The sequence below is a fragment of the Aquila chrysaetos genome, chromosome 2, assembly GCF_900496995.4.
Source record: "Aquila chrysaetos chrysaetos chromosome 2, bAquChr1.4, whole genome shotgun sequence".
In the NCBI taxonomy this organism is placed as follows: domain Eukaryota; kingdom Metazoa; phylum Chordata; class Aves; order Accipitriformes; family Accipitridae; genus Aquila; species Aquila chrysaetos.
In genome coordinates, this window is record NC_044005.1 from 67,702,599 (window position 1) to 67,725,471 (window position 22,873).

General features: G+C 37.1%; 1 long non-coding RNA gene across 1 annotated transcript; it reads left to right on the plus strand.

The window, feature by feature from the left end:
• Nucleotides 1-642: 642 nt before the first annotated feature.
• Nucleotides 643-20,887, plus strand: LOC121233645. The gene is made up of 3 exons (XR_005933564.1): nt 643-669; nt 11,464-11,470; nt 20,877-20,887. It is a non-coding gene; the product is annotated as an uncharacterized LOC121233645 (long non-coding RNA).
• Nucleotides 20,888-22,873: the final 1,986 nt, after the last annotated feature.

Here is a 22,873-nt window from a genome sequence, read left to right on the forward strand (position 1 = left end):
AAGACTGAACATCAACCTGGGTCTTCAAAACAACCAAGTTTCATTTCCAGTGCTGTCACCAGCTTTATGTAATTTTTCTCTTGTCTTTAAGTCCACCATATCTAAAAAGCATTCACCTTTTTCTTTCCCAAAATATCTATTGCTATTGCTTTTAAACAATTCAGAGTACTATGTAAGCACTGACTATTATTTCTACCGTGGGCATTATTTCGATGGCAATGATCATGATGAATCAGCTCAGTCAGATGAAATAAGGTGCAACTTCATTTTAGTACACATAGTGGCTGACAAACTAACCTGGTAACTTTCTTTAATAAACTTATTTTCTGAATGAAAGAAACAGAGTAGATGCCATGCTTCTGGACTTTTAGTAAAATATCAGTTCCATAGGAGGGACACAGAAAATCATTAATTACAGAGAAATGCATAAGAAAGAATGAGCTAAAAGGAAAATTACAATAGATAGTGATGTCAGGATCATTACATTACTGTCAGAGTTCCCTAAGGATCAAAATAGGACAAATGTTAAAATCAGTGAAGCAATATGTTGGTTAAATTTGCTGATATTCTCAAGTTCGGAGATACCACTACAATAAAAGCTTGCTGGAGTATCAAGAGAAATTGTATGATCTTGAGAACTTGTCTAATGAATATGAATGAAATTTAATAGTAAGGATTTCAGAAGACTCTTAGGAACTAATAACAACAATCTAAGCATTACTCTTGGAATGCCAGCAGTTGGAATTTACTGAGGAAGAAAGAGAACTTTTCACATTAATTGATTACAGGTTGACTATGAGCAACATGTGTCATATGGCTGTGAAAATGGAAATGAGATCCTAGATAATGTCAGTCTAAATATTTCCAGTCAGGTTTGGAAAATATTAACAAAATGTAGAGCCTACAATTTAACAGATACTGTGAGCAGTTCTGTCATGCAAGTCACCCATGTAGAAGAAGGATGAATTTAACCTCAATAAATACAAACGAGAACTGCTATGGTGATCTGGAGTGCCTGAACGTCAAGTATATAAGCATGATGTACAAAAAGTAAATCTGTTTAGCAAAGGTCTAGAAAAAGAAAGTAAGGGGCACATGGTAGGTCAGTGTGTATGGGCAGGGGTGTGGGAAATGAGTGATACTGAGGCAACCAGAAGCATAGCTGCTTTCATTAGTGGACAATGATGGTACTAAATTATCTTGTACTATGCAAGAGTCCCACAGCCTTCCAGTGGGAATATGGAGGACAAAAAGTAATTCATAAATTGTGTTTAATTCATTAACAAATAATCTATGATGTAATTGCCTTCAAGGAACTGTATTCAATAGTCCAGATAGTCCCTTCCTATAAAAGGTCCCTTCTCTATGAGAAGTACTCACAAAGTCAGTTGCTGCAAAATTATCTGCTTTTGGCTCTTCCTTAACAAGGTTACCAGGGCAGAGGAGGGGAGCTATAGAGTTGCAACTTTACCTGCATGTAAATGGGAGAGAGGCCTCTGCTGAGAGCCAGAGTAACTTTAGGATGTCTATATTAACGTTTCAGTTTGGATCAGGAACGTGTGTTTGAAGGAAATCTCGCAGTTGTATCTGGTACTATGCTTTCATTTGTGACACAACAAGATCTTGGGCACATAAGTTAGACTTCTTTCTGCTGAAACTAGAATAGATGATTCACTTTGGGAGCCACCTAGCACACTTCATGCCCAGTTGACTGCTCAGTCCACAAAGCAACAAGTCAGAAGTAAAATTTCCTGAAATGTGTTGTGCATGTTGGATCCTTAGCATCAGCTGTTCCTCTGTATGGATCTGCTCCCATTGGGCAGCTGCTTGTTAATGCAGATACAGCCCATGCATCTCCCAGGGCTAAGCGTGACAAATAAGTAGCAAGCCCCACACTGACTCTGGAAATCTGCCAATGGATGGCAGAGGACTTGACTACCACTCATGTACAGATGACAAGCTTGTCACAGAGCTGCCAATATCTTTAGGAGTTTGATGTCCTTCCATTTTATTGCAAAAAGTGCAAGAATGTTAGCTATAAGAATTGTTTATAGCACAGGGGAGTGAATCATGTTAATGTTTCATTTGGTCCTTGGTAGTGGGTTCCCACTATAGTAACCATTTGCTCAAACTGTTATGAATGAAATGAGTTTTCTGCTGTAAGGTGGCTCAGCAACAGAAACTTGAATTTGGCTTGGATGTGTCTGTTAGAGAAGCACTGGTAATCTTAGGATAGATACTCACCATGAACACTTTTGTTGTTGTTGTTGTTGTTGTTGTTGTTAAAGGGCTTTTCTTATATCTTTAAAACTAACAACATTAAACTAATAACATTAAGTTAGATTTAGGTTTTATTTACTGTCTTTTTCTCTTAACGTTACTCTATGTCTTTTTCTTAAACATGAAAACAGCTGCAAGCTCTGTTTGATTTGCTTTCTGCACAGTGCAAGACTGTATGAAGAGTATACATGTTAGTTCATTACAAAGTTGCAATAAGGGAGAATTTATTGTGATACCAGCAAGACGAGCTATTAAACACTGTCTCACTTACACACAGATTGCCTGTGATGAGCGATACCAGGCATAGATGAAAGTAAAGTAGCTGATGTAGATAATCTACTTTCATAACTGTAAATGATATCATGTGTTTGCATGTACTTTAGAGTTTATCAGAAGTAACAGAAGATAATGATGACAGGTGGTAAAAAACGTGTTGACCTTTTCTTTCATCTTTGTGCACTTGTGACTAACTTAAAGCTACAGGCTTCACAAATAATTGTATCATAGAAGGTAAGTGGACAAAAAAAGCAGCGCTATTGATGAGTTGCCTAAACCTTGGTTTATATAAAAATACATTTGAAAAGGTATATTTAGTACACACATCTTCATCCAAAGAACAGCAATTGATAAATAAAGGTAATTAATGTTTGTTATATGAGAATTCCTATTGGGATGTGTAATCTCTGTTATAATGCAGTGGGAGATAAGTATTCAAAACAGGTGAGATCTTCTTGGGCAAAGGGCAGTCCCAGAAAAGAATTATGCTGGGACACTATTTTGCCCCAATTTCTTTTTACTAAGCATCTCACTTTCGGTTTGATACTCCCTGAGGGAACCTGTTTTCAAATTAGGAAAAGGACTCGGACTCAGCTTTAACACATTCCAGGGCTAGACTACTGGTAGCTCTGAATGACTGTATGTACTTCAGTCTCTGCTGTGGAGTCATTGTGCATTGTAAAGCCAATGAAATATTCACTGGCATGAAGAAAGATTGAATGGATACCTGGTCGATCTCTAAATTTTCTCTTTATTAGGCCCAGTGAATATTTACTTAATTCACACAAATATTGTGGAGCTTCCATAGCAGGAATTGAAAGAGCTTTTTTAGCCCCAGGCTTATTTCTTGGTGGAAGGGCTATTTTCTGTTGGACATGTTGGTGTGTGTCTTCCCCACACAGCAAAAGATATTGGGACCTGACATTCTTAAAATTTTAATTGTCCAGCCAAAAGCCAGATAAAAGAGGGCTGATGAAAACACACTGTCTGGGTGTTTCCTTTCTGATATGGTTGGTGTATCTTTCTCAGACTAGTGAGGACAGGCCGAGTTGCCTAAACATAGGCTATTTTATACACTCTGGGGTATTCAAGACATCTGCTCAGAATTTACAGCTCTCACAGGCTCTGTGAGAGGCCCACATCCTTCTGGGGTGGCAGCTGGAGGATATTTGTTTAGACAACTCAATACTATTTCTCCAATATTTCCTAATTCTCTGTAGGGTTCTCCTCACTTGCTGTGATTATGGAATCTACAAGAGCTGGGGTAATATCAGTGCATGCTCAGTGAAAGAATTAAAGGACCATGTGCAATTTATTGATATAATTTGTGGAAATATGGGCAACCATAACAATTCAAAGGCTCTAGGTTTTGAATTCTGAAATTAGGATTGTGAAGCTGCTGTTTGACCTGATTCTGTATCTGAATCTGACTTCAAGGGGCAGAGGAGCAAGCTTCTTGGGCAACCACACAAAGGATAGTGACTAAATATAGCCAGGTTGTCACAACATTTTCCTTAAGCTAGTGTTTCCTCATCTATACAGATCAACTCAACAGAGAATCAGACTAGAACAGCTTGAAAATCAACAACTATTTTTCACATGTTAAAGCAATAAATAACCAAAACCACCAGAAGATATAAACAAAAATTGTTTGTTTGTTTGTTTGTTTTCTGTTTCTGGCAAAACAAAACCAACCAACCAAACAAGACTGTATTTTTAAGATTCCATACCCTTCATTTTGATTTTTTTTTCTTCACTTACTTTCTCTAGAATAATCCTTCCTGCTTCTCCAATAGAAATGTTGTTGGTGTTTTAATTCTTTTGGTAAAGCAGGAATTATAAAATAAAGTAAAATTTTAAAGAAAGATGTATTTTAAGAAATTAAAATAATAATTTTTCTTCAAGGTATATGTTCATGGGAAAATTTCATCTGCTATAGGTAAAACCCTGTGATGTGACTGCAATTTTTTGTGTTTTGTGACTACAATTCTTGTGTTCTTGAACACTTATGTTTTATACATATATGTATTTCATAAACTACTTTAAACTAGTTTTTCAGAAATGAGGGAACAGCTGAAAAATAGCTATCATCTTTTCTGTAGTACTTTCACAGAATTATTATGCAATGTTCTATATTTTCTAGAAGTTATGCAAAAAAACCCCCAAAACTTGAAACTTAAGAAAAGCTTAACTTAAACAGTAGTGTTACTGAAGTACATGTAAATATACACAAACCTTATTTCTCACATTTCTGTAAAATGACCATTCTGATACAAAATAGAACTTTTTGCCACTAATATGAATATCCTCTATTTTATTTTCTATCAAGATCTTGATGAACATCACTCTTCTTTTTAAAACAGTTTTAAATGGACATATTATGAATATCTTATTTTCTTATTAACTTAAAAAAGGGCAATAAGAGAACACTCTCTTTCTCTAATGAAAACCAGTGCTATTTTTATTTCAGTAATTTTGTTCAACATTAAAGAAGGAAGCTTATAATTCACTGTTGACAATTTCTAAATCCTGAACACCACTTCAAAGGAAATGACAATGCTCTTTCTGTCATAATTCTGATTTACAGGGAATCTATAAGTTCCCTTTGGATCCACAATGTAAGAACAATTGCTCATTTTATAAGATTGAAAAGTAAGAATCTTTATTGTGAGTTCAGAAATAAGCAAATAAATTTGAACGAAACAACTCTGTGAATTTGTATATAACTGAATGTTGTCAGGCAGAGCAAGAAATTCAGAGTTCAATATTTCACCTGTGGCTTCAAAGTAATTATTTCCTCAAGCAGCTAAGGAAGGCAGGAAAGGAGATGGGGGAGTATGTTGGGAAAAGTGCTGCATCACTGTTGTGGATGGAGTGAGCTCTTCAGTCATAAGAGAGAGTAGCAATAGGTTTATTGATATAAAACTGATTTGACAAAGTTTGATAGTAAGTGCGCCAGTGGTTTAACAAAATTTGATGGCAAGGTTCACTTAATATTTACTGCATAGAGGACAGGGTCAGACAAAACCGACAGAGAGACCCTCCCGCTAAGTCACAAGGTTCAGAATGGACCTCATTGCTTTCTAAACTCCTTCTCAGAGAGGAGTCTATGTCCAGCTGGATCCACTCCTAGTCCCAGACTTGGTCAACTGTCTAAAGGATTATATATGTGCAATCAATCCTTTATATCACTTAGCTAAGATTTCAAAGTTTAGCATGCTATTAATCACTTACCGAGAATCTGTTGCAGCAAGGAATGTGCCACCCTTGAGGAGTAACCTTGAGAGGCGTCCCTGCTCAAGGGGAGATCCTGATGTGCAGCCCACTGCTGTGCAGGAATGCTCAACAGGCCTTGTGCTGTCCACTATTTATAGAATAAGATAATGGACTCATAGTAATATTTGCATACTGACTACAAGTGTTAGATTCTTCCAAATTTGTCAGACATCGACCAGCACTGTGGTTAGGTGGGCACATTGTTCTCATTAGCCCTTGGCTATTGTATTGTTATCTGTCTCCCCTGAATCCACGTAGAGCAGATGCAGCCATCACGACCAGACGCATCCATTATAACCACCACTTGTGGTTATCACTTGGGCAGGATTATGGGAAATACAGGTCAAGTTGGCAGGGGGGGGTGGTAGGGGGAGCACACCACCTCAATCACCCTTCAAGAAAGTAGGGTACTGTCACCCAACTCTAAGGGGACAGGTACTCATATCATACAGCTATATCCCAAACTCTTACATATGGTAGATGTGTAATTGTGGGCTCAAATGTGTCATTGTAGGCTTTAAAAGTTTTCTTCGTCACCTATCTTCCTCCCTTTACCATCCAAGAAATTTTATGCACACAAATAAAGGAACGCTTTGGACAATATGGATGTCTTATTGAAATCCTGTTGCTTTGCTTTGTGTTTTGTGCTTGTTTGGGGTTGGAGCTAATGCAAATGGGACTCAAGCATTATTTTCACAACTCACAGATGAACAGTCAGATCGTTATATAATTTATAACAGTTATGTAGTATTGTGGAATGAGGAAAGCAGCTGCCTCACAGTTGCAGCACTATAGCACAGATTGTTAGTAAGTTATCAAATGAGTAATATAAAAACTAATTTTTAAATAGTTTTGGTAACAAGTTAAATCCATTTACTGCCAGATTCAAACCCACTTAATTTTATCCCATCCTTAGAACCTTTAACTTTTCTTCCCTTTTTAAAATTTATTTCTAGTGTGTATTTAATCAAAATCAATATTCACATTTAGGCTAGGCTTGCGTTTTGAACACCCTTAAGTGAAACTTACTTTATGGGTGTAAAGCTTGAGTAGCAGGATTTTTGTCTTTTAGATTGTTTGGAAATGAATCAAAAACTTTATGTTTAACCTCATGGCTTTAGGCAATATGACCTCTCTTTACCAAAGTGGTTTGGAAAAGTAGCTACAAGTCTTATGGGTGCCCGATTTTTCCCATACAAATGTCTTGTCCTATTTTCAAAGTTTACAAAAGCCTGCTCAACACTTTAGCAAAAAGATCCTATCCAGGAGAGGTCAAGTGTGCCTGGAAGAATTAAGATGTGAAAAAGGACCAGACTAACTCCTGATTTTTGTGAGGAGATAACATATTTTTCCTGTTGATCACCTGTTTTATTAATTCCTACCTGATAAGTCTGTCCCAGAAAACTTTGTTGACCTTTAAGACTTATGATTAATGAATTGAATGTAGACAGATAGCTTATACTGTAACACTATACTGATGGGACCAGGCACTGATTAGGTATCCTGAGATCCAAATTCTATTTCTATTGATTCCTAAAAGATCTCAAATGAGTCATTTTTGTCATTTCTCCTTCTACCTTTGTAGGTTTCTACCTGCAATATGTGTTGTATGTGTTGAGATAATTTAATTCATTGAGGCATGGGCAACTTATAAAGTGGTTGGGACGTTGGATCCCTTATTTCCTTGACACCCTCCAGGTACTGGTGCATTAATAAAAACAGCTGAGTGGTGGGTGGATAGATTAGGTCACCTACACAACTGGTAAGTGTAGCCCCACTGGAAGCACAAAAGGTTTATGGATCAGCATGTCACTACTTCACTAAAGAAGTAGTAGGAGAACCAAGACAAGGTGCACTCAGGCTAAGGCAACAACTAATGCTCAAGAGCTGTCAAAAAGTTTATTGTATGTGAGTACAACAGCGTGTCATCAGAGGTATTGTTTATGAGGAGGCTTTGGTTTGTGAATGAGGCATCGTTCTTTGAATTGCATAAGGTAAAGAAATACAAAACTTTGTCATAGATTTGTTTGGGTTTTCCTTTCCTTTTTAAAGGAATAGAAAAGAGAGAGGGGGAATTCATTCAGCGTGGTGGGGGTTTTTTGGTGTTTTGGTTTTTTTTCTTCTTATCAAAATAATCGATATCTGCTGGCTTGTTATAATTAAATTGTCATTAAGACATTTAGAATGTCAGCGTGTGTTTTGGATCAGTTTGGAGGAAGGAAATTGCTATTGCACGACTACTTAACATTGAAAGGATAGTTATTTTGAAGGCTGCAATACAATGAGAGGAAAAAGAGGTTCTGGAAATGTGTTGTCTATTGCTGTAAGTTTATTATTGTTTAGCAATGTGCATGCTAAGAAGGAGATCCAAACTACACAGAGGTTACACAAACTTACTGTACATGCTATTTATAAAGGTCCCATCACCTCTTAGTGTAGCTGATTAGGATCACTTGTAGCTATGAGAATGATCGCGTAATCAGACACATAAATGTGTTTTTTTAATTATTCACACCTGCACACATTCAAAACAACACACCCTGCTGTATCTTTTAGATGGTGTAAAAAACAAACATACTGTTCAGATTCAGTGTGCTATTTTTAAACGCCCACCATTTGTTATTTAAAGTTTAGTTGTCGCATGTTTATTTTACCTTAAGCATAGCAAAAAGCACTGCGTATCATGCAGAGAGATGAACAATTTTGTTTCATTTGGTAGTGAATGCATTGTTCCATCTGAACTGAAAATAAAATGTTTGGTATTGGGCTTTTTGTAAGAAATCTAAAAGTAAAGAAAAGTGGATTCATTGAATATATATTTTATCCAGCAGTTTGGGAATTACAGCATTCCCCCAAGACTGCGAGACAGGGATTCAGTTCCCTACTTTGAAGAGATTTGAAGCCATACTGACACCTGTAATGCTACCTGTAATTCTGTGTTAAGGGTAAAGAATGGTGAGGTGGAGGAAGGAAACCCATTCATGTCATATAAATAATTGGACAGTCACTGAAAAAAACCTTGTAACTGGTATCACTGTCTTTTCTAGTGAATATATCAGATAAAACCCAAAAGATCATTCTAGTGCATGAGTCTCTGACTCACAGAATATTTAAACAGTCCTTACAGAGGGAGCCCACTCTAACAGGAAAGATAGCCATTGCAGTGCTCAATAAGCAGGTGCTTAGCCTTCATGTTGATATCTAGACCAACTCTGACACTACATCTGTCTTTGTCTGATTCGGAAAAGGGATCTAAACTTGGCTGTTCCACACTCCAGTTGAGTATGTTAACTGCACTGGGATACCTGCCCAATGCTATCTCATAAGAGTAATATATAGAGAGAAGAGACGCTGATATTTTGTTTTGACAGTGACTGTGATTTTATATGAGCTGTCCATTGCTTCTGTTTTTCCTCTGCGTCTTATATATTCAAGGAACCCCTGGGAGTCTGCTTGGCCTGTCCAGGCACAGCAAGGTTTACTATTTGAACTTACTGAGCCCCAAGGAGGCTGCTGGACACAGTCCAAGAAAGTTGTCATAGCCACAGAATCTTGATTCTCTTTATTTTTATATGCTCCCCTATGTCATTCCCCCCATGGTGGTAATTCACATTAGACCTCCAGGATGTTGCTGTTTCTGTGCCTTAAACTCTGTCTACATCACCTGTCATTATTTTCAGGTCAAGCTACAGCCAGGCCTTTTTCTTTTATGGTTAGTTGCTGCTGCTGCTTTTCACATTACCTCATCTGGCTCCCTTTCTGTGAGAAAAAGCAGAGAAGAAACTCATAGCCTAATACTTTACTTGCTCTTTGCTTTCTCTTTTCCATCTTCCCTCTGGGCGGGCATGTAAGGAGTCTTCATCTTTTCTCACATGTTTGTCCTTTTCCATTCCTTTCCAAATAGGGATAAAAAAGAAGAGAATAAGACTTGCCCAACAACAGCATAACTCTGTCCCTACATTCCTCCCCCCTCCTTTAATATTTATAATAAAACTCTAACATTCCCTCCACCCAAACACATGCATAGATTTACTTTAAAATCAACCTGTTCAGTAAACCCTGTGTGGCCAGTGACACCAGTTTGGGCCTGAGCAGGCAGCGTCCCCAAGCACAGCAGCACCGTGCTACGAGGATGGAAAAATTACGCTCCGTTGTGGAAGAGAAGGAAGAGGGAGGTAGACAGTCTGAGTCACGTGGAGGGGCTGAAGGGTCTGGGATGGATGAGGGGGTGCATGGTCACCCATGTTGTCCTACACCAGATTACTTACCTCAGTTCACCAGTCAGAGCCCAAAGTCTTCAAGTGCCACCAGTTTGTGGTCTCTCCCGCAGAGGTACTCTTAATGAGGGCAGTTCACAAGCACTGGTGTTAGGCTTTTGTAGATGTATCTGTCTATAAACAGCTGGATATAGTCCAAGGACAAGTAGCCTTTCAGAAGCTTTCCACAAGCACCAAGATCTGTCTAAATTTTAACTCCCTTATGCCTAACGCCAAAGGAGAAAAACCGAAAAGGGTATTGTTGAGCTCTTTACAATATTTTAACAACTTCACAACTCCTTCTGGCAAGAAAGATTGTGCGAATGCATTTCCTCATAAAACCCACACTGGAGGAAACTGAATTCAGCTCACATGTGTGGAGACCCACAGTTTCTCCTCACATGTTTCAGTTCCTACCTGCTCATGCTACTCTGCTTCTCCCTCTTCTGAAATGTATAGCCTGCAATTTCACACACTGAATGATTACTGCAGATAAAGCTGTTAATTGTGAGGGTCCCCCAAGTCCACCGCCAGCCTTTGCTGTCACTGCCCACTCTCCAGGTCCCTACCGACCCTGCCCATGGCCCAGGCCCCCATTTCAGCCCCCTGTGGCCATCAGCCCCTGCCCCAGGGATGCTGCAGCAGGGCTGGTCTCCAGTTCCCCACAGCCCTGCCCAGCCTGGCCATGGGCCCTCTGAGCCAGGCCCACCGATGGGCCCATGTCCCAGCCTGACCTTGGCCTGTCCCCACCCCAGTAAGGTGCCCAGTGCCCCCCAGCTGCCCTGCTCCTGGGTGAGGCAATGGGATGGGCACTGGCTGGTGGCCCCCAGAAGACCCTGGTCTTGACAGTGAGCAGAAAACTGAAGGAAACTGCATGAAAAGGGAAACATTGGCCATTTTGCAAGACAGACAAAAGTAGTAAATTTCAAACCATGAAATATTTTTCTTAAAAGTTTATTTCTTATCTTTAACTTCATATAGCTTTGCATAAAGACCTGTAACAACCCCTTTGAGCTACTATAATCCTGCTCTGGAGTGGGGTGGTGAAGTGTCCACCAACTGTTCCCCAGTCCGTGTCTTGTACCCTGACTGCATGTTTCTGTTGCTTGCCTTATGCTGACAACTTTTTTTTTTTTTTTTCCCAGCACACGAGGGGTGGGAGGAAGGCATGGCTGAGGGATACTGCAGGGTGTGGGTGGTCTATCTTTAGCTGCAGCAGCATGGTTTTAAAATGACTTAATCTGCTTGAGACATCTTAAGAAACTCTAGGTTCACCTGTTATTCTACTAGTACTTATTAATTGTGATTCTACAAAAATAAACCTTTATTAGAAGATTCACAGGTGACTTAAATAAGGAGTTATACCATCTCATAGTAAGTTGGTATAAATGTATGAAAGTCACGTAAAAATAGGAGTGCAACACAAAAAACAGCTGAGAAGGTGTGTGTGAGTGAGCAGATTCATCATACTTCTTAAAAAACAATGGAAATATGTACCAGGCTGCTTTTGCTCTACCTCTGAAGTGCAAAGCACCCAGTCAGTACTCAGTATGCTTTACCTCCTTAATGAATAAGGGAATAACTACTTAGTTGTACAACAACCTTTCAGATTATGATCTTTTTTTTTAATCTGTAAGGCTATTTCCTGACATATGAGTTTCCAAATGTGTATGGATAAAGGTAATTTATGGTGCATGGAGATTTAGGTTCCAACTTCCAAGCAGCAATCTGGAAACAAGATACTCTTATACTGATGGATCCTTATCTTAGCCTTAATGTAGTCCAAAATTAACATATCCCCTTCGCCTATACTCCATAGTATGTATGTATTGAAAAAAATATGGAAAAAATGAATGTTTTAAGGTGACTGAAAACTTCTGAGAAATATCAGAAACAGTGTGCAGTTTAAAATGAGACACACACAAAAACAACAACAGAGACAGCTCCTAAAAACCTTGATTTGAGTTTCCAGAACACATCGGTGGATAGTGCAAATAAAATATCAGTGAGTTACTTCATTGGTGGCTATTGACAAGAGCTAAAAATCAGTGTTATATAAAGATCCAGATGAAAAAGTAGGGCAGGGATGATGGGGGAAATGCAACAGTACTTGATACATTCAGGGCAAAAGACTCCTGATGGACAGTAGTGTCATTGCCAGCCCAGGAGTGTCTGCTCCAGACACTGCACAGTCAGGAAAAACATCTGATTTCTGTCTGGCTGTTTAAGTACATATACCATAATCGTTCAGGTAGGTGTTGGAGTACTGGCTGAAAATTGTCTTTTGCAGTGCTCTCATATCTGTTCACACAGAAAATCCAGGCTTCAGGTTACTCTGATGCAATGTTACTGCCTACATCAAAGATAAATCTGATAACTATTACTGTCCCTCATCACCCTCCCCAGTTATCCCCAGCACCACTGGTGCAGCAGATTCTGTTCGTGTCTTCACTTGCAGAAATTAAAGATTTACAATGGAGGAGAACAGTATTTATTGACAAGGAAAAAAGCTTCAGGTCTGAAAATGTGCTCTTTACACACAAGATGATTCACGTTTATTTTAATTTGATTCGATGATGCCCAAATTTCTTTGTTATTTAGTTATCAGCTAGGAAGATATAGAACATCAGAACCGAAGCAACATATCTGTCTCATCTGTTTCCTCCAGTCCTCTACTTCTGGAGTCCTTTGAGTCACTGCAGCTTCTTCCTGGACACGTTGTTCCCTAAAGAGTGCCCTATGGCCCATCGCTTCATGTTCTGCTGATGGCAGCCATCTAGGTTAAAGCCTATTTTCTCTCCACTGGCATCTCTTTAGAGGTACATGGGAGAAGGCTCTATCTTTCCCTCAGGTTACTGTAGCTCTGCTAGTCACTAAATGTAGCACAGAGAACCTAATTGGTTGTATTTACAAAAACTGTTGTTAATTTTTTTTCCTGATAACTTGGCACCCTGTCTTTCTATTGAAAGTACTTTTGCCTCAATATGCTGTTTACGTCTACAGAACATCCATAATAGTAAGTTAATGCACTTATAGAAGAAAAAATAATCCTCTTTAATTGGCTGTGGTGATGCACTTGGCTTTTTTGTACCCCTTTTGTTACAATAAGATTTTCAGTAGTGGTTTTTATTAGGTAGGAAATCAAACTAGTCTTTCCTCCCCCCCAAAAGAAGAGAGCCTGAAGCTGATTTGTGAGACATTGTTTTAGTGATGTGGGGGTCTGGAAGAATAGAAAAAGACCTGGGCACATGAAACTCCTGTGTTACTGATTTTTCAAATGAGTATGGAGAATTACTTGTCTTTTATGCTCCATTTTATTAATTTGTAAACTGGAGGTTCTTTCTGTTGTTTCATGTGACAATTATAGCTCTTTCAATCCAGAGTGCTCTTGACTGATTTTAAGAATTATACAGGTTCTTTCTTAGCAAACCTATAATAAGATAAAACATTCAGTAAGTGAAGTTGAATAATGTCTAAATTGCATGCCCATGCACCGAATCCCTAAGTCCTTATTTAATGTCATTTAGCATTAGCCTTTATGCAGGCAAAGTCTCCTAATCTTTGATCTCATGATCATTTATGTTATATAGAATACTACTTTACAAGTATTTGCCATTGTCTCTAAGAATGACTGTTAGGTCAGTAAGTAATTAGAGTGGTCAAAAGTTTTCACGTTATATATTGTTGTTTTTTAAACCAAAGCTCCCTTTCCTTAAAGACCACATTGCAAAAAAATTAAATTTCTTGAAATGCACACTGATGTATGACAAAAAGGACAAAATAAAATGGAGAACTTCTAATTCATTACCTACTGCAGGATCTTTGAATCAATCTAGGCAGAAGGATATTCTTTATTGTTACTAAAAGTAGATTTCCTTTGCTTGGAAAAGTTTCCTTTCCCCTTGATAGGAAGGGGGACTCGGCATTTCTTGATGAAACCATTTCATGGCTTCTAAACAATGGCCTGCAGTTTGACAAGGGAGGTAACATGGAAAAGCCTCAATATTTTGTAGCTTGACATTTAATGTTTACAGACACCATATTAAAAAGGACTCTTGCTGCTTTGTCACTGTGTCAGATTACTTTGACAAATTATATATGAGATTTTGTTATTTTAAAATAAATTCCTAAGTATTTTTTGAAGATGCTTTTCTTTAATACATTCAACTTATTTATATTGAGTTTACATCCAAAGTCTCAGCAAATTTCACATAACACACATTATATGTGTTAGAATTATGTATGACATCTACTAATGATCAGTAGGTTAAACCTCAAGTGTTAAATGATTTGCAATTATAAAAGGTCATAGATTGCATCTAGAGTATAATTAGGCATTTGGGAATACTGGTTCCTTAAAGCAAACGTACGAAAAAGTATTTAGTGAAAATTTTACCTAGAGCTTTTATGCTATTCTTCCACTGATGAACATTTCCTGTTATTTCTTGAGAATATACATCCTGTAAACTGAACGGGGATACAGCATTTTTACAGCTGAAAAATCCTTATGAGCTATTTTTACAGTTTGATTTGGTTTTTTTTGTAGAGTGACAGAAAAATCACAAAACCTATTCATATTTATATCAAAGGCACATTTCAGGTACAAATGAACCCTAAAAGGTTATTTGTCTGTCTTAATGGATGGGTAGAGTTCCAGAGCAAAATCCTGGCACGCTTGGCAAAGATGATCTTCTTAAAGTTATGAAAACATAAAAGCAAGAGAAATATAGGACACAATCTGTATCTTGTCATGTGACTACTGCCAGCTGCTGTTGCAACAGCAAAATCTGTATATTAGGGTTTGTTTTACTCTATGAATCTATTACACATAAAGGACAACTGATATTCACTCTGAGGATAAGATTTTTGTCCCTTCTCTTACCTAAATATTCTTTTTATTTCAAATATTGTTGTTCATCTTCCTGAACACCCATTACCCAGACTGCTTATCCCTATCTATCTGGCTAAATACATTCTTTTGGTTTTCTAGTATGTTTTAAAGAAATATATGACTAAAATTGATAAACAAAAATGAAAAAAATAAAAGCCTTGGACAAGTTGCTGATCTTTTAAATACATTTCCTATATTAGAAATTAAGACTGGTTCATTAGCACTTGGAATATGCACTGACTATGTGAAGACTTTAGGCTCTTAATATTACACGTAGACATTAAACATCTAAATACTAAAAGAAAAAAAAGACTTTGAAAACCTTCATACTGTCACCATTTAATCTTCAAGCTTATATCTTGGCACTATTCTTAAAATATCCATAGTCAGCCAAATAAGTAGAGGTAGGTCTTGTAACACTTTGAGTTATAAAGTCTATAAATTACGCATCTAACTCTGAGACTATAATGCAGTTTTCTCACTGAAGTGTTACAGGTATCCCTGTACCTTCACCTCCAGGATGGGATGCAATTAGGCTGAGGCTGATGCAGAGAAGACTGACCAGAATGCTGAAATCTGGGATGTTTTTCTTAGCAGAAAGACTAAAAAGCATCAAAGACAGACGTGCATCTGAAAGTGCTTTTCTGCAGGGTCTTGCTTAGCTGCTTCTGTGCAACTGGGATTTAGGGTTTTCAACTTCCACATTGGTTCATATGCACAGGTCCCTCTTTTCACTTAAAATACAAGCAGGTAAAAACCCTGCCTTTCTGGAAAATAGTTTAGTGGTAGGAGCATAGTACAGTGGTGGGCTGCATAGTACTTGGTTCAGTTCTCCTTAACCTGGGAAGGTCTGAACTTCCATCTCCTCCATCTATTCTAGACCAGTAAACAGAATGCACTAGGACCGCAAGGGTAAGTGGTGTGGCATACCTCATGTCCTTATGGTGAAACTCTCTTCGTGGTTCCATTCATACAGTTTCACTGGAACAAACCCTGGTCTGGCTATGTCTGGAATTGTGCTTGGAAGAGTGCTAGTATGGTATGGGCTGGTATGAGCCAAAACCATGCTGAAACCATGCTGATGATAGAACCCTATAAATGAGAAAGTGCCAGTATTAGACCATATGTCCTGGCCCTGCTTAATTTAGTAGAGTAGACATTGTCAATGAATACAAGGAATGACCCCACAAGGTTATGGGGTGATCCGTGTCCTCATCATTCCTCCTTTTGAAGCTGTGCCACTCTGCAGCCAGAAATACTTGATTCAGAAGCCCAGAAAGAGAGCGAGTGAAAGACAAGTGACCTTGTCAGTGGAGTTTAAAACACTCTGTAAACAAAGAGAAAACTAAATCTGGGAGTTTTACTTCCTCAACAAGTGTTCTAAATCCAATGTAGAACAAGCAAACATCACCTCCATTTCCCTCCTTATTATTATTTAAAAGAGAATAAGAACTGTTCAGTTTCTTGAAAGCATGTTTTACCCTGTGGATTCAAAGCGGATGATTGCACGTTTAGCTTGAGGAGACAGAAAGATAGGAATTCAAAGATGCCTGTATCTCCAGTTTCCTGCTCATGTAACCCTACAATGCAGATATTGAGTCCACTTTAACAGGCAAGGTTTTTCCTAAACCAAAGCTGCAGACTTTGCACTCCATTCACCAGACCAGATGAGATAAAGCAGATTCTGATTTTCTGGTCAGAATTTTGATAATAGAAAGATGCAAAGAATTCTTGAAAGGTATTGATGATAGATTTTTTTTTTTCATCCTTTAATGACACAGCTTGTGAAAAATATTTATAGGTATTTGCTGACTGTAGAGGTGTGATAACTCTTTGTAGAAAGCCTGCAGGTTTTTTTAGGCAATGAGTTCCACAAAGCTGAAACAATTACAATGTGCAATAAAGCTGGCTAGGACCATTTAAAGTCCACTTTAAATCACAGCTATTAACAGAACCCATGAGCCTCAATTATGTAATCCACGCAGATGTTGTAAGTTGTATTCGTTATTTAATTATAATATGAACACTTGCTGTCTCACAGTTTTGCTGAGGGTACACAGTGCTCTGTCACCGGTTCATTAAGGACGTTGCCCACTAGGTGGTGGTAGACAACCTTAGTCAAACCACGGTAGTCCTCGAAGAGGAGAACTTAGTCGGGGAGGGTACAAAACCCACACTAAATTTAGATTCTTTGAGAGGTTTTGTTTTGGGGTTTGGGTTTTTGTTTTCTTTTGTTTTGTTTTGTTTCGGTTTTTAAACTGTGATAAAACGAGAATTACTGTTTGTTAACTATTGGACCTTTAAGGTGATAATGAACTGAGGTCACAGGTAATTAAGTTTCATTTGAGTTGATGGAGAACTACAGTGCTGAACTTCTAGTATTACAAGTCAGGTCATTCCTGTAGCAATACAAAACAAGTATTTTACTGGAAAAAATAAGTAGGTGAATTGCTGAAATATCACAAATGAGTATGATAAATATGCAGACTAATGTAAATTGATTATTTTCAACTGCTTATTAAGCATCAGACTCAGTTGATTACAATAGGTAGTCCGCAATAGGTAGATCCAGGAATTTTTGAAATTTTAAAGTTAGCCATAGGAACAAAGGCAAAATAATCTACCTCGTCAGAACACAGTGAGGCACCACAAGTCAATGTAAGTATGATTTAATTAGCAAGTTCACAAGACACAAATATTGTATGTGCACCTGACACTTTCCACATAAGCCTCTATTACTGAGTGAAAATTGCAAGGAAAGTCAAACTGAAGTCAGAGTGTCTTCAATTTCTAAGCTGCAATACAGCTGAATCACACAAATAAGACCAGATACATATATTGGAATGAACGACTGCTTTTTCTGGAGGTGTGCAAGTAAAAATAAATTAAAACAATATACTTAAAATATTCTGAAAGCCTAGTTGACAGAAAATGCCAGCAGTTGTGAATTCTAGAGGCCTTTCATAAAGCAGGTCAGTGGGGAATAAGAGGATATTGTCAGATTAATGTTTTTTTGTGACCTCAGCTAGCATTTAAAAAGTGCGCTACTTGCAATCACAGGTTATTAAATTAATCTACTGTTCTCTTCCTCTTAAGTAGCACCTTTACTGCTGCACAAGTTTCTTAATTGTTGTAGCACATAGTGTGATTTGAGACAAGAAGTTCATGATTTTATGAGCACATTCAATTTTGCTTAATTAGACAAAGCCAATATGTTGAGAAGAGACAGTTAAAGTTCAATTTCCAGCACTTTTGAACTATCATTAAAAAAAAAAACCCAAGTAAAAATGAAATCATGTTGTAAAATTCTAATAGCTCAAATTATTTGTGTGCTGTAATGACTGTCCCATTTGTAGACACTCTTTGCTAATGAATTTTGTCACTTTCCTTCTGCAAAGTACAAATGTGTTCCATCTTTTCTTTCAGTTTCTGTCACCGTTCCTTTGCTTAAGCTGTAACTGTCTACTTCCAGAGGTTTTTTTTCTCATTTGAGCTAATAAAGAACAGTTCTTCTACTTCACCTCCACATTCCAGTTGCATCATTTTGTCGAACCTGGAATAAATGTACAAGGGATAAAAATGAACGTTGTATAAATGTTAAACTTACTTCTGCATGTTAATGTTTTCCCAGAATTGAACATTACACACAGAGATATTTTATTCTGTCTGTGAAAAGGCATGTCAAACTCAAATTTGGAACTTGCTTCTATATAGCAGTCATAGAAAAAACAATTGCAGCAGCTCTAAGTCCTATCAGTAATGAACTGTTTCTTTCACTAGAACATTTAATGATACAAGAAAGGGTTGACAAAACTGGTAGAGATGCTTTGAAATAAGAAAAAATACTTCAGAATATATACCTGTCTGATTTCTGTAATATTTTATGTAATAATATTGAACTACAACACAAGTATTTAAAAAAATTAATATTATAGGCTTCAAATATGCCTTAATTAGATATTTTCAGTGATGTAAATGGTATATAAAAGTGTACTGAAGTACTTTAGACTAATAGCCATATCATATTGAATAATACTTCATACTCAGATTGATTTAATACAGGTTTAAAGAGCTTTTAAAGAGTTTTGAAATTTAATTTGTTATGAGATTGAATCTAAAATATGTCAAAGTATCAAGTGCTGAATATGTTTGCATTAGTATTAAACCACACTGAAGGTTCTACATTTTTAAGACACATTTTACTGATAGGTTACTTAATATGACATAAGAAGCACTTTCGTATACTGAAGTAGTTCCATGTGGTGTAGTGATACATACTCATATTGTATGCATGATGAATATTTACCACTCCTTAGAGTATCAGCTTGGTTATCATGTTATATACTCTTTTCTTAAGTGATCATATGCAGGTTGGAAGACAATTTTCTATTTCCCGCTGTTTTATTCAATCTATTCAAGAACCCCTTAAGTAAAGATGTATGCCAATGACCATAACTGTTTTTCACCTTCTTTGTGCCACAGCAAGTTACTGTGAAGCTACTCTGAGTGATGAGACATCTCACTTCTTCCTCTATGCATACTTTTTTCTACACTACACCTGTCTCCACCATTTATCCAGTGGCATAGCCTGAACACCTTTCTAATCTAATTGTTCCACAATCTCCTTTCTTTTTTCCACTGTCAACATAATGCAAAACCTACTGCAGTTAAGGCATTTTGTACGCTTCAGCATAATTACGCAGTAATAGTTGCAATACCAGAAAGAAACAAATCTGGATCCCACTGAAGTCAATGATAGCTTTTGCACCATGAACCGGATTTCACTATCAAGCTTTTAAATTGTAATCTAAATATTCAGGTCAGTTTGCAAATACCAAACCTCTTTTTTTCTTCTATCTCCAAAAACCCAAGTAGAAATATGGTGAACATGCTGTGAACTGTGCAATGCTTGATTGTTGAACCTATCATATTCTGCACACACCATGTGGACATTGAATACATGTGCAGCCAGTTCAGCACACTGGAAATGTGTCAGGTATGTTAAACGCTTACTGATACACTCTGTGAACAATCCAGTGCATTCCTGATGATTTCGACTCTATGCAACTGCTTTTAATTGCTTTTTCTTTTAATTTATTTTAATTGCTCTTGTTCTGATAGAGCAACTGTACTTCTGGGAATCCAACACAAATGGCCAAATTCCTCATCTCCCACCTAAATAAATTCCTTTTCCTCTAGGTAGAAAAAAAAAACCAAAAAACAGCCAAACACATGTTCAGAGAAACCAGGACACATAGCTATATCAGTAGCAGTAAATTAAACAGTGTCAAGACCTGCTTTCTGGCTTTGAGAACAACTGACACAAATAAGCCATATCTAATTAGCCATTACTATACTTTCTTACCCTTCAGAATATGGCATCTGCATTCAAACTAGTAGCTGGAAATTCACTTGGCCTTCATATTCTCTTCAAGCCATGTTTAGAAAGTGTCTGTGAGAACACTGGTTTCATCAGGCTAAAATCATGCTAAAGGACTGGTCTAACTACTCTACAGGACAAGGAAGGATTTGCCAAGGTTTACTATGTTAGAATAGAATAGTCACGATGCCTTTAAGAGTGATGTTGATTGGGTGAAAAGATTGACCTGAACAGACTTTTGCAGTATTAAGTCTCTGCATTTGCAAGTATTTTAACAATTGAAACAGGTTTTAGTTTTGTACTAGGAAATTTTGGCTTTCTTGACTATATAGCACATTGTAATAAAGGGGAGGTTGTGGGGTTTTTTTGTTTGGAAATAACTTATTCACCAAACTTTTTCTAGTAGCTGAAACTACTCACAAATTCAGACTGAATATATACTTTCAGTTGAACAAAAATAAATGAAACATTCAAAAATATCGGAGAAGATAATTTCAGCCACTCACAGGTGTAATAGTCTGATTTTGGTCCTCAGGGAGGCATGTTGGGATCCAAGTGTAATTCCACAAATTCAGACCAGAATTATTAAGACAAGCCGAGGGAATTTTACCGGAAGGGACAGGCTACTGTCGAGTTCTCTCTATTTCTAGCTCAGAAATTTTCCCTCTCTCAGCAAAATGCCTTACTCTGCAAGTTATAGAGCAGCCTGGAGTGTGAAGCTGTTCCAATTTGTATAAATTGAGTGGTTATTAATTCAGAACCTGGTAGCCACCTACCCTTCTTCCCAGCTGAGTGCTTGAACCACAAGGTTTGCAATAGGTGGCATGAAAAAATGAATGCTGAAAGGTATTCTTATTCCTTTAAAAATTTCCTTCTAAAGTTTGTGCACATGAGACAATAACCTTCTCAATTTTTGACAACTTCTTTGATTTTCAAGAAATGTAAAAAAAAACTAACCCCCAAACTGAATCAAGTATATTAATTTATTACTTTTAGAACTGTCAGAACAGGAAGCACTCAATTATCCACTGGATTTGAGATAAAAAAGAAAATCCCCCAAAACAGACTTCTGCATTTTATTTTTACTTAAGTCTTTGAGAGGAGAAAAAGTTACTGCTCCATGGTACTCGGTATTCTTTTTCTCCCTGTTCTCAACTGAAGTTGAACAGTTATTTGATTTGATTTTATCTTACTTTATTTTCCATGTTTTAGTTGGAAAGTCAGCAAGGACACTAACATTCTGCATATCCTGGTGTGTATGCAAAATAAAAGGCTCAAAGCATACTAATGACTGCCAGTTCACGCTGTCTGTGGAGGATTACTAAGGATTACATGTAATTATCTGAAATTGCACACTGTTTTTTTTCCAATTTTTTTAAAAAGTGGAATTGATAGGGCTTCTAATTTCCTGCTAAGGTTTTACTTTTAAATTTTACATTTAATATTTTCTCCTTTATGAAAAATAAAAAATTACTATAATAAATGAAAAAGTCCCTGAAAGTCACTCAGTGATTAAACATACATAAATCTCAAAACCGAATAGAAAAAGTTAGAGACAATGCCAGTAATTTATTCTATATAATACAGAATCTTGCACAAAATACACTTTTCAAATTTCACTGATGACACCATGGACCAGATTCTGATTTTCATTTTAGTGACTTAGAATAGCAGAAGCCTGTGGGATCATTTCAGATTGACAGTGAAAACAGAAAGAAAATGTGTCACTGAAACAAATAAAAATAATTATGTCTAGAAAGTTTTGTAAATTTTCACACTTTGGACACAAACAGTAAGATTCTATAAGGCAAGTCAATCATTATTCCTTGAAACTTAGGATGGACAGTGAAAATTTTAGGATGAAGAGATTTTAAGATGGAAGTCTATACTGTCAGACAGTCAAAAAGATTAACTAACTCTTCTAATTAGCCATTTACTTTACAAAGCTTGCAGAAATATAATTACCTTTAATACCACTTCTCCTTTGCTATGTTTGATGAAATTGGACAATGGGTTTAAAACTTATGCAAATATTGAAAAAAAAAAAAAAAAGAAGAAATAAAAGCTTAGCAAGAAATTCAGGTTTTACTGGAAATAGAGAATGGAATTTATGGAAATTTATGTGCCATTTGAGATCCTCCAAAATGTTGCTATTTTCTGTCTAACATTTCAGACACCTAAAATCCTTAGGCACTTTAATTTAGTTTTAGAAGTATGTGGACATTTTTCAAGTCCTTGTAGTGTCATATGATTAAACCAGATGTTTATTATACCAGTGGAGAATGCTTGACTATTTTAAAATAAAAGGTCTCTAGTAGAAACTCTTCTGGCTTATTTAATGGAGTTGATGTTGGTCAAAAAGGAACCAGGCATGATCAACCTAAACAGGGCAGATGGGTGAGCCTAGTGCTTTGTGCCTGTTACTCATGTGAGAGGTTCTTGTTCTGCTAATATGAAAGTAGGTAAAAGCTAAGCATGTTTTGATGCTTAATTATAGAAGATTTAGGGACAAGG